Source organism: Pristiophorus japonicus, unplaced genomic scaffold, assembly GCF_044704955.1.
Source record: "Pristiophorus japonicus isolate sPriJap1 unplaced genomic scaffold, sPriJap1.hap1 HAP1_SCAFFOLD_529, whole genome shotgun sequence".
NCBI lineage: Eukaryota > Metazoa > Chordata > Chondrichthyes > Pristiophoridae > Pristiophorus > Pristiophorus japonicus.
In genome coordinates, this window is record NW_027254436.1 from 141,781 (window position 1) to 155,687 (window position 13,907).

Genomic DNA, 13,907 nt, shown 5'->3' on the forward strand with positions numbered 1-13,907 from the left:
TTTCAGTTCTCAAGGTAGATGTCAGTAAAAACATCCAAATAGTGGATAATCCAAGGGCTATATGGAGAGAGGATCTTAATTCTATCATTATCACTAATGAAGTATTATGAGGTAAAATGATGGGACTAAAGGCGGACAAGTCCCCTGGACCCGATGGCATATATCCTATGAATGCATTGGTTGTATCCACAGGATATAAGCCATCAGGTCCATGGGTCCTATGGAGGACTTGTTTCCACTCACAAAGTGAATTCTTTGATGGCTGAGCATTCCGATACGAGAGCCACAGACCCTTGCACAGTTGGAACAGACATTCGTCAGGGGAAGGGGTCGCTAGTTCTACTTCTGCTGCGTGCACCTGGGCTCTTCATGCTCCTTGCATCGAGCCTCAAAGAGTTCAATGCCCTCCCGAATGGATTTTCTCCACCTCGGGCGATCTGCGGCCAGTGTCTCACAGCTGTCAGTGGTGATGTCGCACTTTATCGGCGAGGCTTTGAGCGTGTCATTATTACAATTCCGCTGTCCTCCTTTGGCTCGTTTACCATGAAGAAGCTCCGCATAAAGCATTGCTTAGGGAATCTCACATCTGGCATGCGTACTATATGGCCTGCCCAGCGAAGCTGATCGAGTGTCGTCAGTGCTTCAATACTGGGGATGTTACCCTGGTCGAGGACACTGATGTTGATGCACCTGTCCTCCCAGGAAATTTGCAGGATCTTGCGGAGACATCGTTGGTGATATATCTCCAGCGACCTGAGCTGCCTTCTGCACATCGTCCATGCCTCAGACCCATACAGGAGGGCGGGTATTATTACAGCCCAGCAGACCATGAGTTTGGTGGTAGATTTGAGGGCCTGGTCTTCAAACAGTCTTTTCCACAAGGGGCCGAAGGCTGCACTGGAGCACTGGAGGCGATGATAAATTTCCACATCAATGTCTGCCTTTGTTGATAAGAGGCAGCCCCTCATTTCCAATGGAATTCTTCCAGTCACACAGCCTTCGTTCAATCAAAAAATATCTCGGTTATGAATCAATTAATTATTTATTTAAAACAACTCAAATTCAATTTTTTTAAAATAAAAATTCAATGTATTTATTTTCTTAAAATGTTTAATGTATATATATTTGTAAATTGACTTTCAGTCTGGGCTGGTTTTACGTTCCTCCCTCCTTCCTGTCTGTCGATCACCTGTGGCTTCAATTACCGTGTCTGCCCCGCGTGGTCCGGAGCTCCACAGCACACTTGCCTTTAGGGATGATAGAAATCTAACTTTATTCTTTTAAAAGGGAACTGCCTTCAGTCAAGGATGATTCTGCATCTGGGTAAAAGGAATGTCCTTGCAGTCCCCGATCATTCTGTATCTGTCAAAAAGGGCTGGTTGCCAGTTCCGGTTCATAATCTTTCCCTTTAAAACGGATTTTCTCATAAACCCGGGACATCCTGTATAGTTTGAGAAGGAGTATGATTTCAGCTTCAATAACCGAATTGTTAAACTGTAGTGTTCCAATTTTCATTGGGGTTGCCTGCGCCGGGTGCGCACCCAGATCGCAGTGCATCTGTTCATTCACTCGAAATATGCTCATCTTTTCCTCAATCCACTCCTTGATTTTTCTCGCAATATACACAACAACACATTGCATGATGCTGGCAGCGGCCGCGTGGTCTAATGGATACGGCGTCTGACTTCGATTATAACCGCGAACTTATCAAAACATTGCAGATTCGTATCGTTCCGCGATCATTTAACTTGCTGCGTGAAATTTTATATTTGTTGCGATTCTGCCGAAAAACCAACCATCTCTTCGAGTCACTCACCTGAAGTAAAGGAAGGCTGTTTGCTTTAAGAATCTCATGGCACGTGTTCATCATTGCCGATCTGCATGCACGGCCAGAGCAAGCTGTGAAGTGGAATTTCTTGCACATTATTTCTGTTGGGTTACAAAAAGCAGGAGATTGAAAGGCTGACGCTTGGCTGAATAAGAGACGAGGTGGCCGAGAACCTAAGGCGATGGACTACTAATCAATTTTGTTCTGCACGCATGGGTTCGAATCCCATCCTCGTCGGATTTGTGTTCAGATTTGACTCCCCTGGTCACTTTGTCAATCACATTAAGCTCATCGCCGAATTTCCCTTTCACTGACAAGGATGCTGCACTTTGCTCATGTCATGTCTCAAATTGATAATATATTCGTCAAAAGGATAACATTTGCAGGACTGCGGAGAGGTGGACTAATTAGATAAGTCTCTTTGGGACAGCACAAGCAAGATGGGCCGAATATCTTTTCTCACTACCGTCAGAATCTGAGAGCTGCACTCTTCACTGTCGGCGGCTCGTTGGTCTCGGGGTATGATTCTCGCTTAGGAATGATCACATTTGAAATGCGACAGGTCTCGGGCCAAATCCTGAACGAGCCTCGCCATTTTTTTTCAAAGTTCCGCTCCTCACAGCCGCTTGACATGTGAGAAAACAGACATATTTCACATTAAAACGTGTGATTTTGCGCCGATTGTTCCCACAGCGTCCAAATCCCAGAGCAAAGTGAAACTCACACAACTGAGTAAAGTTAAAGTATCTCAGAGGTACTCGCCTCTGTGACTCGATGGATAACCTAAACCCTTGTTTGGTTCCGGCCAATAATTGATTAGTATATTTTCCTCTCTGTACGCATCAGCTCTACTCAATTGGGGTAAGCATACATTCAGCGTCAATCTCCACCTCTGCCCTGAATATGAGTGCGTCCTGCTTCTCTAGAGCTGAAAAGATGAGAGAAGCTAACTTTTGAATTAGTCCCTTGGCTGCCGAATTCAAAGCGGACAGGAAATCAATCCGGGGTGGCCAAGCTGCCTGGTCTGATTAAAAGGCGGTGGCACCTTACATTGTAGGCATGTTGTCGTCTTCTGGCCACAACATTAGGTTCAACGTATCGGGTGATAAGCACCGCTCACATTATCTGGTAATGGTTCTGCTATTACCACTAACACCTCCTCTGGACCATCCTTTGATACGTTCTTGCCCGATTACCACCCACTTTGCCTTTCTCCATTGTGCCATTTATTATTTAATCACTGCTGCGTTCCACTGTATCACAGACGTTCCCATTTGACCTTTCTCGCTGCGTATTATTTCCAGGCGCTATTTTTGTTGAAAAATCTGTAATCTTCAACTTTTGATAAAAATATCCGAATGATTATCCGACAGAACGTGAAAACGGAGTCTTCCTCCACAAATTCTTCACGACCTGCCGAGTTTTACATATTTATCTGTTTTTCTTCATTCTATTTCCGTGTCCCTTTTAAGGAGATGTGCTGTCTGTCCGAGATCATTCTCTGTCTCTTTAAAATGGTGTGCTATCAGAACCTCATCATTCTGTGTCTGTTTAAAAGGGATGTGCTGTCTCTCCCGGATTACCAATTTCAAATTTCAAAACCTGCCTTTGGAGGTTAAGGAATTTTAGTTTGTTTGTGTGTTTGTGTAAGTTACAGTGTATGGAAACGTGCTGTGCGACCTTACTGTCATGTGAGAAAAACGCATTGCATGCAACTTGAAACCGTACTGATTTGATTGAACACTTCTTCGTGGACTCTCTGACGGTAGAAGAATCTGCTGTGGGATTTTGCTATTCCACATCTGAAAGAAGGGAAAATATACAAGTTAGAAATATAGCGATTTTAGGCAGGGCTTGCGTGTGGGCTATGTGACATGATGACATCCTCCATCCTAATTTTCAAATTCAAATCAAATTAAACCAAGGCAAGACATGACTGACTGACTGACTTTGTTTATGCATGTTTATATATATGTGTATATTTATATATAATCCCAAGTTTTTAACTTCCAAAATAAATATGCTGTTTCTGTTCTGCCTGCGCTGGGCTCTATTACATTTGACCTCTTTCACAGCACAAGCAGCTGCTGTCAGATCCAGCAGAAAGACACACGCGACTTTAAAAGATCGCCCTTGTAGCCCACATCTTCCCTCGTGGCTTGTCTTCCACCATGGGCTTACCTTGTTTGGGTATTTATTGACTGCACCGCTCATTTCCAATGGAATTCTTCTAGTCACACAGCCTTCGTTCAATCAAAAAATACATAGATTATGAATCAATTATTTAATTATTTAAAACAACTCAAATTCGATTTTTTTTAAATACAATTTAAATGCATTTATTTTCTTAAAATGTTAAATATTTATATATTTCAGACTGGGCTGGTTTTACGTCCCTCCCTCCTTCCTGCCTGTCGATCACCTGTGGCTTCAATAACAGTCTCTGCCTCACGTGGTCCTGAGCCCCACTGCACAATTGCCTTCATGGATGATCGAAATCTTACTTTATTCTTTTAAAAGGGAACTGCTGTCAGTCAAGTTTTATTCTACATCTGGTTAAAAGGGATGTCCTTGCAGTCCCGGATCATTCTGTGTCTGTTTAAATGGGCTGGTTGTCAGTTCCGATACACAATCTTTCCCTTTAAAACTGATTTTCTCATAAACCCGGGTCATCCTGTATAGTTTGAGAAGGAGTATGATTTCAGCTGCAATGACCGAATTGTTAAACTGTTGTGTTCCAATTTACATTGGGCTTGCCTGCGCCGGTGCGCACCCAGATCGCAGTGCATCTGTTCATTCACTCGAAATATGCTCATCTTTTACAAAATCCACTCCTTGATATTGCAGTTGCCCCCAATTTTCTCGCAATATAAACAACAGCACAATGGATGGCTGTCAGCGTCTGCGTGGCCTAATGGATAAGGCGACTGATTTTGATTATGACAGCAAAGTTATCAGAAGATTGCGGGTTCGAGTCTTTCCTCGGATCAACTTAGCTCGATAAGTGAAATTTTATATTCTTTGTTGTGATTCTGCCGAGAAACCAACTATCTCTTCCAGTCACTCACTTGAAGTAAAGGAAGGCTGTTTGCTTCAAGAATCTCATGGCAAGCATTCATCATTGTCGATCTGCATGCACGGGCAGAGCAAGCTGTGAAGTGGACTTTCTTGCACGTTATTTCTGTTTGGATACATAAAGCAGGAGATTGAATGGCTGATGATTGTTCAAGCAAAGCCGAGGTGGCCGGGAAGTTAAGGCGATGGATTACTAATCTATTGTGCGCTGCACGCATGGGTTCGAATCCCATTCGCGTTGTCGTTGGCTCACAGTGTGACCACGTTTTGACATTCATATTTCACCTCATCGCCAAATTCCCCTTTTACTTACAAGGATGCTGTACTTTCCTCATGTCATGTCTCAAATTAATAATATATTCGTCAAAAGGAGAACAGTTGCAGGACAATGGCGAGCGGCACTAATTAGATAGGTGTCTGAGAGACAACACAAGCACGATGGGCCATAATATCTTTTCTCACCACTGTCAAAATCTGAGAGCTGCGCTTTTAACTGTCGGCGGCTCGCTGGTCCACGGCTATGATTCTCGTTTCGGAATGATCACATTTGAAATGTGAGAGGTCACGGGCCAAATCCCGGACGAGCCCCGCCATGTTTTACTCAAATTTCCGCTTCTAACAGCCGCTCGACATGTGAGAAAACAGACATATTTCACGTTAAAACGTGTGATTTTACGCCGATGATCCATAAGCATCCAAATCCAAGAGCAAAGTGAAACCCACCAAAAGTGAGTAAAGTTAAAATATCTCAGAGGTACTCGGCTCTGTGACTCGTTGGATCCCCTAAACCCTTGTTTGGTTCCGGCCAATATTTGATCAGTATATCTTCCTGCCTGTACGCATAAGTTCAGCTCAATTGAGATAAGCATACATTAGCGTCAATCTGCACCTCCGCCCTGAATATGAGTGCGTCCTGTTTCTCCAGAGCTGAAAAGATGAGAGAAGCTGCCTTTTGAATTCGTCCCTTGGCTGCCGAATTCAAAGCGGACAGGAAATCAATCCGGGCTGGCAAAGCTGCCTGGTCTGATTAAAAGGCGGTGACACCCTATATTGTAGGCATGTTCTCGTCTGCTGGCCTCAACATTTTGTTCAACGTATCGGATGATAAGCACTGCTTCCATTGTCTGGTAATGGTTCTGCTATTCCCACTAACACCTCCTCTGGACCATCCTTTGTTACGTTATTGCCCGATTACCACCCACTTTGCCTTTCTCCATTGTGCCATTTGTTATTTCATCACTCCTGCGTTCCACTGTATCACAGACGTTCCCATTTGACCTTTCTCGCTGCGTATTTTTTCCAGGCGCTATTTTTGTTGAAAAAATCTGTAATCTTTAACTTTTTCCTAAAATCTCGGAATGATTATCCGACAGAACGTGAAACCGGATTCTTCCTCCACAAATTCTGCACGACCTGCCGAGTTTTTCATACTTATCTGTTTTTATTCATTCTATTTCCGTGTCCCTTTTAAGGGGATGTGCTGTCCGTCCGAGATCATTCTCTGTCTCTTTAAAATGATGTGCTTTCAGAACCTCATCATTCTGTGTCTGTTTAAAAGGGATGTGCTGTCTGTCCCGGATTTCCAATTTCAAATTTCAAAACCTGCCTTTGGAGGTTGAGGAATTTTAGTTTGTTTGTGTGTTTGTGTAAGCTAGAGTGTGTGCAAACGTGCTGTGCGACCTTACTGTCATGTGAGAAAAGTGCATTACATGCAACTTGAAACAGTACTGATTTGACTGAACACTCCTTCGTGGACTCTCTGAGGGTAGAAGAATCTGCTGTGGGATTTTGCTATTCCACATCTGAAAGAAGGGAAAATGCACAAGTTAGAAATATAGCGACTTTAGACAAGGCTTGCCTGTGGGCTGTGTGATATGATGACATCCTCCATCCTTATTTTCAAATTCAAATCAAATCAAACAAAGACAAGACATGACTGACTGACTGACTTTGTTTATACATGTATACATATATGTGTATATTTATATATAATCCCAAATTTTTAACTTCCAAAATAAATATGCTGTTTCTGTTCTGCCTGCGTTGGGCTCTATTACATTTGACCTCTTTCACAGCACAAGCAGCTGCTGTCAGATCCAGCAGAAAGACACACGCGACTTTAAAAGATCGCCCTTGTAGCCCACATCTTCCCTCATGACTTGTCTTCCACCATGGGCTTACTGTATTTGGGTATTTTTTGACTGCACCCCTCATTTCCAATGGAATTCTTCTAGTCACACAGCCTTCGTTAAATCAAAAAATACTTAGATTATGAATCAATTATTTATTTATTTAAAACAATTCAAATTAAAATTTTTTTAAATACAATATAAATGCATTTATTTTATTAAAATGTTAAATATTTATATATTTTGACTGGTTTTACGTCCCTCCCTCCTTCCTGCCTTTCTATTACGTGTGGCTTCAATAACAGTCTCTGCCTCGCGTGGTCCTGAGCCCCACTGCACAATTGCCTTCATGGATGATCGAAATCTCACTTTATTCTTTTAAAAGTGAACTGCTGTCAGTCAAGGTTTATTCTACATCTGGTTAAAAGGGATATCCTTGCAGTCCCGGATCATTCTGTGTCTGTTTAAATGGGCTGGTTGTCAGTTCCGGTTCATAATCTTTCCCTTTAAAACGGATTTTCTCATAAACCCGGGTCATCCTGTATAGTTTGTGAAGGAGTATGATTTCAGCTGCAATGTCCGAATTGTTAAACTGTTGTGTTCCAATTTACATTGGGCTTGCTTGCGCCGGTGCGCACCCAGATCGCAGTGCATCTGTTCATTCACTCGAAATATGCTCATCTTTTCCAAAATCCACTCCTTGATATTGCAGTTGCCCCCAATTTGCTCGCAATATACACAACAACACAATGGATGGTGCTGGCAGCGTCCGCGTGGCCTAATGGATAAGGCGCCTGACTTCGATTATAACAACAAAGTTATCAGAAGGTTGCGGGTTCGAGTCTTTCCGCGATCAATTTAGCTCGATATGTGCAATTTTATATTGTTTATTTTGATTCTGCCGAGAAACCAACATATCTTCCAGTCACTCACCTGAAGTAAAGGAAGGCTGTTTGCTTCAAGAATCTCATGGCAATCATTCACCATTGTCGTTCTGCATGCACGGGTAGAGCAAGCTGTGAATTGGTCCTTCTTGCACATTATTTCTGTTTGGATACAAAAAGCAGGAAATTGAATGGCTGACGATTGTTAAAACAGAGACGAGGTGGTCGAGAGGTTAAGGCGAAGGATTGCTAATCCATTGTGCTCAGCATGCTTGGGTTCGAAACCCATCCTCGTCGTTGTTGGCGTACAGCTTGACCACGTTTTGACATTCATATTTAACATCATCGCCAAATTCCCCTTTTACTTCCAGGGATGCTGTACTTTTCTCATGTCATGTCTCAAAATAATAATATATTCGTCAGAAGGAGAACAGTTGCAGGACAATGGCGAGGGGGACTATTTAGATAGTTCCCTGAGGGACAGAACAAGCACGATGGGCCTAATATCTTTTCTCACGACCGTCAGAATCTTAGAGCTGCGCTTTTCACTGTCGGCGGCTCGTTGGTCTAGGGATATGATTCTCGCTCAGAAATGATCACATTTGAAATGCGAGAGCTCTCGGGCCAAATCCCTCAAGAGCCCCGCCATGTTTTACTCAAAGTTCCGCTTTTCACAGCCACTCGACATGTGAGACAACAGACATATTTCACGTTAAAACGTGTGATTTTGCGCCGATGTTCCTTTCGCATCCAAATCCCAGAGCAAAGTGAAACCCGCCAAACTGAGTAAAGTTAAAATATCTCAGAGGTACTCGGCTCTGTGACTCGGTGCATCACCTAAACCCTTGTTTGGTTCCGTCCAATACTTGATCAGTATATCTTGCTGTCTGTACGCATGAGCTCACCTCAATTGAGATAAGCATACATTCAGTGTCAATCTCCACCTCTGCCCTGAATATGAGTGCGTCCTGTTTCTCTAGAGCTGAAAAGATGAGAGAAGCTGCCTTTTGAATTCGAACCTTGGCTGCCGAATTCAAAGCGGACAAGAATTCAATCCGGGCTGGCAAAGCTGCCTGGTCTGATTAAAAGGCGGTGACACCCTATATTATAGGCATGTACTCGCCTTCTGACCTCAACATTAGGTTCAACGTATCGGATGATAAGTACCGCTCTCATTGTCTGTTAATGGTTCTGCTATTCCCACTAACACCTCCTCTGGACCATCCTTTGTTACGTTATTGTCCGATTACCACCCAGTTTGCCTTTCTCCATTGTGCCATTTATTATTTAATCACTCCTGCGTTCCACTGTATCACAGACGTTGCCATTTGACCTTTCTCGCTGCATATTTTTTTCAGGCGCTATTTTTGTTGAAAAAATCTGTAATCTTTAACTTTTTCCTAAAATATCGGAATGATCATCCGCCAGAACGTGAAACCGGAATCTTCCTCATCAAAATCTGCGCGACCTGCCGAGTTTTACATATTTATCTGTTTTTATTCATTCTATTTCCGTGTCCCTTATAAGGGGATGTGCTGTCTGTCCGAGGTCATTCTCTGTCTCTTTAAAATGGTGTGCTATCAAACCCGCTTCATTCTGTGTCTGTTTAAAAGTGATGTGCTGTCTGACCCGGAGTTCACATTCTAAATTTCAAAAACTGCCTTTGGAGGGTGCAGGAATTTTGGTTTGTTTGTGTCTTTGCGTAAGCCAGTGTGTGTGCAAACGTGCTGTGCGATTTTACTGTCATGTGAGAAAAATGCATTGCATGCAACTTGAAACCGTACTGATTTGATTGAACACTTTATCGTGGACTCTCTGACGGTAGAAGAATCTGCTGTGGGATTTTGCTATTCCACATCTGAAAGAAGGGAAAATACACAAGTTAGAAATATAGCGATTTTAGGTAGGGCTTGCGTGTGGGCTGTGTGATATGATGACATCCTCCATCCTTATTTTCAAATTCAAATCAAATCAAACCAAGACAAGACATGACTGACTGACTGACTTTGTTTATACATGTATATATATATGTGTATATTTATATATAATCCTAAATTTTTAACTTCCAAAATAAATATGCTTTTTCTGTTCTGCCTGCACGGGGCTCTCTTACATTTGACCTCTTTCACAGCACAAGCAACTGCTGTCAGATCCAACAGAAAGACACACGCGACTTTAAAAGATCGCTCTTGTATCCCACATCTTCCCTCATGGCTTGTCTTCCACCATGGGCTTACTGTGTTTGGATATTTATTGACTGCACCCCTCATTTCCAATTGAATTCTTCTAGTCACACAGCCTTCGTTCAATCAAAAAATACATAGATTAAGAATCAATTATTTATTTATTTAAAACCACTCAAATTAATTTTTTTTTAAATACAATTTAAATGCATTCATTTTATTAAAATGTTAAATACTTATATATTTCAGACTGGGCTGGTTTAACGTCCCTCCCTCCTTTCTGCCTGTTTATCACCTGTGGCTTCAATAACAGCCTCTGCCTCGCGTGGTCCTGAGCCCCACTGCACAATTGCCTTCAGGGATGATCGAAATCTCACTTTATTCTTTTAAAAGGGAACTGCTGTCAGTCAAGGGTTATTCTGCATCTGGGCAAAGGGGATGTCCTTGCAGTCCCGGATTATTCTGTGTCTGTTTAAATGGGCTGGTTGTCAGTACAGGTTCATAATCTTTCCCTTTGAAATGGATTTTCTCATAAACCCGGGTCATCCTGTATTGTTTCAGAAGGTGTATCATTTCAGCTGCAATGACCGAATTGTTAAACTGTGTGTTCCAATTGACATTTGGCTTGCCTGCGCCGGTGCGCACCCAGATCGCAGTGCACCTGTTCATTCACTCGAAATATGCTCATCTTTTCCAAAATCCGCTCCTTGATATTGCAGTTGCCCCGAATTTGCTCGCAATATACACAATAACACAACGGCTGGTGCAGGCAGAGGCCGAGTGGCCTAATAGATAAGGCGTCTGCCTTCGATTACAACCGCAAATTTATCAGAAGTTTGCAGGTTTGTGTCCTTCCGCGGTCAACGTAGCTCGCTACGTGAAATTTTATATTCTTTGTTGTGATTCTGGCGAAAAACCAACCATCTCTTCCAGTCACTCACCTGAAGCAAAGGAAGGCTGTTTGTTTCAAGAATCTCATGGCAAGCATTCATAATTGTCGATCTGCATGCACGGGCAGAGCAAGCTGTGAAGTGGCCTTTCTTGCACATTATTTCTGTTTGGATACAAAAAGCAGGAGATTGAATGGCTGACGATTGTTGAAGCAGAGGCGAGGTGGCCGAGAGGTTAAGGCGATGGATTGCTAATCCATTGTAGTCAGCATGCTTGGGTTCGAAACCCATCCTCGTCGTCGTTGGTGTACAGCTTGACCACGTTTTGACATTCATATTTAACGTCATCGCCAAATTCCACTTTTATTACAGGGATGCTGTTCTTTTCTCATGTCATGTCTCAAATTAATAATATATTCGTCAAAAGGAGAGCATTTGCAGGATAATGGCGAGGGGGACTAATTAGAGAGGTTAAGGCGATGGACTGCTAATCTAGTGTGCTCTGCATGCATAGGTTCGAATCCCATTCGCTTCGTCGTTGTCTTACAGCGTTGACCTTGCTGATCGGTTTGTCATTGAAATTCGCCTTTTACTTGCAAGGATGCTGTACTTTGCTCATGTCATGTCTCAAATTAAGAATATATTCTTCAAAAGGATAACATTTGTAGGATTATGGAGAGGGGGATTAATTAGATAGTTTTCTGAGGGATAGCAGAAGCACGATGGGGCTAATATCTTTTCTCATTACCGTCAGAATCTGAGAGCTGCGTTTTTCACTGTCGGCGGCTCGTTGGTCTAGGGGTTTTATTCTCACTTCGGAATGAGATATGTGATTTGATATGTGAGAGATTCGCGGACGAGCCCCGCCATTTTTTACTCAAAGTTCCATTTCTCACAGCCGGTCGACATGTGAGAAACCACACACATTTCACATTAAAACGTGTGATTTTGCGCCGATGTTCCCACAGCGTCCAAATCCCAAGGCAAAGATTTAATTCCCTTCCCACTGACTACTGCGGACAGACATGCTTACCTTGGTAACGGAATGGTCATTCTGTCATCACTTTCTAAACAATAGCACACAAGACAATGGGTCATCAATAAATGGTAAATGAATTAAACACTCTGCTATTACATTGTAAAAAATATGAAATAAAATGCTGGACAATAACTGGTGCAGAAAGTAGCTTATCCCTCGCAAAGATTAAGAATGATGTGTTTTGTGTACACACACACACACATAGCAACGACTCTGTGAGCAGTCTTTTCAGTTGTTCTACTTAGCCTGATGTAACGTATTTCTTAGGACTTTAGGAACTTGCGGGAACCAATTCGGCGGTATTTGCTGTGTCAGTATCTCAAGAGGTTGCGCGCCTTTGCTCCTCACACTGCCCGGGGGAATGGGGCAGATATTTAAAGGGACACGGACTCTCTTTTCTCTGCCTATTTATACTTAAAGGAACAGTCCAGTTTAATACAAAGTGTCGGCGGACTTCACTAACCGAGCTCCCATTAACATTCGCTCCCTTCTGTAAAGTCCTGTGAGTGTAAAGCTGTCTATTCGAGTGACTTGAGCCTTTCTAAAATTGCACATTGTTTTTATAATCCACTTGACTTGCTTGTTTAATTTGGAAAAATTTCAGAATTGTCCAGTGTGACGAAGGTTTTGTTTAAAGGTGGAGTAAAATGTGTTTCAAAATATTCTTTCCAACCCTCCCTCAACCATCCAAATTTTAGAACACTCTGCAATACTGACTGGGAAGTTCCCAAGTTCGGTCCATGGTCTGGGCTGTTAGTTGATCTCAGGCAAGGCAGCAGTTCAGGGGTTATAATTGTCCTCAGTACCACTGGGCTAAATATGACTAAAAATTAGCCACTGCGCTTGCTCTTGATACTGATGCAGTGACTTCAACTGGGAGGTTTGTCGATGTCATTTGGGGGTAGGATTGGATTCGGCTCTGATGCCTACCACAGCGGAAATCCTGCTGACACTCACTGACTCGACTGATGGTGAAGCACTAGAGGTTAACAAATTTCTGTGGAATTGCACCCAGCCAGATTCAGAACTTCCTGGAGAAAGTAACTCGCAGTTGATTTTAGACAGTAAGGATGGAGGGAGTGTGTCTAGAATAAGGCTTTTACATCGTTGGAGGGACAGGAGCGGACAGGATGTCCTATAGAATCTAGATTTGTCGATTCTGAATTTATATCCTGTACTTAAAGGAACAACTTTTGCAACCTACATTTGCAGGGTATTAGAATGGGAGAATCTGCAGCTTGGTAACTCAAACCAAACATCACGTCAAGATTTGAGAGAATCAACAGATTCATCAGGATCACGTTATCATCAGCCTTTGGAAAAACACCAATCACAGCGGTGAGAAACAGGACACATGTTCTGCGTGTTGATAGAACTTCAACTATTCGTCAACCTCCGAGACTCGTGTGCCTAGCTGACTAAACACTGTAAATGTGGGGACTGTGGGATTGGTTGCAGATGTGCGTTTGGTGGAAACACATCAGGGAGAGACCGTTTACCGCCTGAGTGTGGAAAAAGATTCAGTCTCTCATCTCACCAACTGACATTCGAGGACTTAGATAACATACTTTCTCCTGTGAATATCGAGCTGTGTTATTGGCTCATGATGTTTTTACTTGTCCATCTAGTTGACTTTAAACCTTTGCCAATTAGTTGATGTGTTCGGTTTACTTACAGATATTTTAAAAAAATACATTTACTCAGTGGATTCAAATTTAAATTGAAGCAAGCTTTGCAGGTGTGATACTCTATTCACACATTGAAGCTGAGAGAGATGTTGTGGGCACAAGAAAATTCCAGTATGTGTAAGTAATTAACAGACTGGATTTTGTGTTTATTGATCCTGGGCGTGTTAGCTATCCCTACCCTGGACATCAAG

The 13,907-nt window shown here is 42.6% G+C and overlaps 1 non-coding gene across 1 annotated transcript; it reads left to right on the forward strand.

Moving 5' to 3' along the window:
• The first annotated feature begins 11,206 nt into the window (after positions 1 to 11,206).
• Positions 11,207 to 11,288, forward strand: trnas-gcu (transfer RNA serine (anticodon GCU)). The gene has a single exon. It is a non-coding gene; the product is annotated as a tRNA-Ser (tRNA).
• Positions 11,289 to 13,907: the final 2,619 nt, after the last annotated feature.